Source organism: Neltuma alba, unplaced genomic scaffold, assembly GCF_004799145.2.
Source record: "Neltuma alba isolate B1F8T4 unplaced genomic scaffold, ASM479914v2 tig00000833_pilon, whole genome shotgun sequence".
NCBI lineage: Eukaryota > Viridiplantae > Streptophyta > Magnoliopsida > Fabales > Fabaceae > Neltuma > Neltuma alba.
In genome coordinates this window covers 28,854-32,939 of record NW_021632213.1, presented here as the reverse complement: position 1 = coordinate 32,939, position 4,086 = coordinate 28,854, and the positions used below count along the sequence as shown (strand labels likewise).

Here is a 4,086-nt window from a genome sequence, read left to right as displayed (position 1 = left end):
TAGTTATAGGTTTTGGGTATTAGAGCAGCTAAATAGTTATTTATTCTTCAAAAAAGACTAAAAGGATCCAATAAAAAAAACATATAAAAATTATAAGTATAAAGCATAATAACTATAATTGAGAAGACTAGAGGTCCAGGTTAAAAAAGACTAAAAGGATCCAATAAAAAAAAAACACATGACAAGAACTTAACTAGAATGAGATAAATTATAAGGATATGATGGTGAGAAGAATGCTGCCACTAACTTCCCTCTCTGCTTCTTCTCCACTTAATTTCTCTATTATTGGGTTGACTTTTAATGATTGAGATTTTTTTTGATAAGTCAGGAACATAATGGTTGAGATTTAAAACTGAGTAAAAATATTATTATAATCTTAAGTATAATAAAAATTTACTATTTTGAACTACTTATATCAAATTTTAATAGTATAAATTTATGCCTACTTTTTATGATTTAAATTTTAATATTTTAATAACATTCTTATGGAGTAAAAGTTAGTTGACATATTACTCTCCCAGTATAGTATGATACATATTAGTTCCCCCCCCCCCCCCAAATTTATGATAAAATTTCAATTAGAAAACGGAATTTAAAATTTCAAGATAATGGGCCACTGTACGGTGTTAATTATTTTTAAATAAGCAAAAGGTCTGATCCTTGTCACAAAACTATCAACTTCTTTCTGTTGTGAGATTAATCTGCAAAGGATAGAATCAATACATTCCAAATAACATCAGATTCAATTACTTATTCATTTTAATGAACATCAAATGCATTATATACTGCACCAATTAAGTTCTAAGCCTAGTAGGCACAGCTTGAAGAGGCTGAGACTTCTTCAAAGTCAACCCAAACTTGTCACTCATGTCCATCTCTTTCGGCTTCAAATCATCCTCAAGAACCCAATCAAAGTTATTCAAAAGAGTCACCAACATGAAGTGCACCGACCTATTCGCTAATGGCAATCCAGGACAAATCCTTCTTCCAGCTCCGAACGGAATGAACTCAAAATCTCGACCTTTGAAATCCACCTTATGATGATCATGACCCTCCAAAAACCTTTCTGGTTCAAACGAATCTGGCTCCTTCCAAACTCTCAAGTCTCGTCCCATGGCCCACACGTTCACAAGTATCTGTGAATTTTTGGGCACTACAAACCCACCGACCTGCACGTCGTTATCTGACTTGCGTGGTATTAGAAATGGAACTGGGGGGTGCAAGCGAAGCGTCTCCTTCACCACTGCGTTTAAATATGGTAACTCTGAGATTCTTGATTCTTCGAACTTCCCATTTTTGCCAATAACATGTTGAAGCTCTTGTTTTGTTTTTACCAGTTTTTCTGGGTTGTGCATTAGTTCTGCCATTGCCCATTCCACTGTGCTTGAAGTAGTGTCGATCCCAGCAGCAAATAAATCCTATAGAACATATTAATTTGAGGTTCAGTTCATAGTTTCAGGTCTTATATTAAAAGGAAATAAAATGAAGTTTACCGAAGATTAAGCAAGTTTGTAAAGAGAGAAAGAAATGCAGAAAGCCAAATTACAACTTATACCAGAAGCAAGTGAAGCACTTCTTCGCGAGTCAACTGAGAATCTATCAGGAGATTTAGGAATGAATCCATCACATCATTGGTGATCTCAGATTCCGCTTTTGAGCTTCTCAAACGCAGTTTCTCCTCCACAACACCATCAAAAAACTTAAGCAACTTCCCAAAATAATAATCCATTTTAGCTCGTACACCCTGCGGATCAAGTCCACGAAACACGGGAAAATAATCCGCAGTATTGGGCCTCCCAGCTTCCTCCATTATACCCCATATAGTGTCCTTAAACTCCTGAGCCTTATCAGAACTATAATAAGCCAAATCCATAGAGAAGAAAGTGTTAGATATAGAGTTAAGAGTTGTAGTAAAAGCAGCCTCACCAATATCCACTGCTTCCCCTTTCTTGCATCGTCCTTCAACAAAATCCAGAAGCTCTTGCACCTTCTTTTGACGAAGAGACTGAGTTGAGTCTAGCCGCTTAGGTGAAAAGAGGTCAGTGGAGCAAGCTCTTCTGAGAGATCTCCATTTAGCAGAAGCAGATATCCACACTACTGAAACTCTGTCGTGGCCGAGAGAAGCAGAGTCTGGGACCGTTCTGCTAGAGAAGACTAAGTCATTAGTGTGAAGAACTTCTTTGGCCATTGCAACAATGGAGATGACTATTGTGGTTATGGTTCCGAGCTTGAGGGTCATGATGGGTCCATAGCGTTTAGAGAGATTAGTCAGAGATTGATGAGGGTTGTTCCCAAGATCTAAGATTTTCCTATTACTGGTAACGGGGAAGGCCCAGGAGGAAGGTGTTTCGAAGATATGGGGACTTTGTTAGAGATGAATATGTGAAGGAATGCCAAGAGAAATGGAAACAGAAGACACAGTAGTACTGTGAAAAAGTCCATGGCTGTGAGTTTTGTGGCTTGAGCACATTTCAGGCGCATTATATATAACCACATTGACGACTCGGATTTGTTTTCTTTATTTTTGCAATGTTGCTTTGTTTTATTATCTCCCGCATGCGGTGACAGAAAGATTTTCAGTTTTTTCTTTTTGGGAAAATTGCATTAAGATCCTACCTGAAAGGATTAAATACAAAAAAATCTTTTAAAATTATCAAATTAATCCGAATTCTTAAGAGACCTCATTGCAATAGTTCTACTTGTTCAATTACTAAATTGTCCCTTTTTTTTGTTTTTTCTAAATATACATTGACAACTGAAAGGACAATCGTTAACAATTTAACGTTGCAATGATTAATAATTTTCGCAGCAGGTATGAACAACATATATTTACAGTGCATCACAAAGATTTAATGCATAGGTTGTTAATACCTATCTTGATATTTGTTAATCATTACACCTTATTTTGTTAACGACTGCCCTTTCAGTTGCTAATACATACTTAAAAAAAAAAAAAGATGAGAGCAATTTAGTAATTAAACAAGTGGAATCTATTGCAGTAAGGTGCCAGAGATTTCAAATTAATTTGATGATTTTAAGTGACTTTCTCATATTTAATTCTCTCAAGTGGGATGCAATTTTTCTTTTTGTTTTTTTTTTAAATATTACAACCATTCAAATTTGGATTATTGGCGTGTTTGTATTTGTATTTTATTGATGCGTGCAACGTAACTAGTTATGATTTAATTTATGGTAAAAATAAAAAGTAGTTATGATACAATTAAAGGTGATTGATGTGAGAAAGGCTTGCATAGTTCCCACCTCTAATATTATACTCCTGGCAATGTGTAGAAAGGAGACATTTTTTTGTTATATTTATAGGGCAGTAAGAAAAAAATTTTACATGGATGTACAATTTTACTCTCCATTTATTATTGTATTGACTTTGTTTATATGAGGTATGATACCTATTAAATAGGGAAAAAGTTGAAAAGTTATTGGATTTTAAACAAGAGTTAATGAAATTTAAGGTTTTTCTTAGTTTGTGTAAAATATATTTGAAGTAACTTATAAATAGGACGAGAGGAGTATAACTTTTTTTGGCCGGTTAGACACCCACATTAGCTTTATGTGGACCACTTTTAGGAATACTTCTTGGCTTTCTAATATTGTACTCTTTAATGTGTATTGTTATTTTTTCATACAATTTATCGTTATTTTCTCATTTGATTTTTTGAATATGGGTAAAATTAAAATATAAAAATTAATTATCTAATCCTTATAGTTTCACCCTGTTTGTAACACAGTCCTCTTAGTTGAACTTATTGCGACTCAATCCTTTTAGTTTTTTATGTGTAATAACTCAGTCCTTGCCGTTAGTAACTCATGGTAGATCGTGCTGATGTGTCATTCATGATGTTAAACTTTGTTGAGTTAGACGCCATATCTGATTAAATAAAATGACTTGGATTTTCATTTTTCAAATAGGATTTAAAACAATGGAACGTCTTTAGGAAGAGAGGAGATTGTGAGCTTTGAGAACGGGAAGAACATGAAGATGGGATATGGCGACTGAGAAGCCACGAAGGAGTGTGGCGACTAAGAAGCTATGGTAGTTCGTCTTCTACAACTTTGCTGCATTTTCCT

General features: G+C 34.6%; 1 pseudogene; it reads right to left on the bottom strand.

Annotated features, from left to right (window-relative positions):
* Positions 1-794: 794 nt before the first annotated feature.
* Positions 795-2,442, bottom strand: LOC114746485 (geraniol 8-hydroxylase-like; annotated as a pseudogene).
* Positions 2,443-4,086: the final 1,644 nt, after the last annotated feature.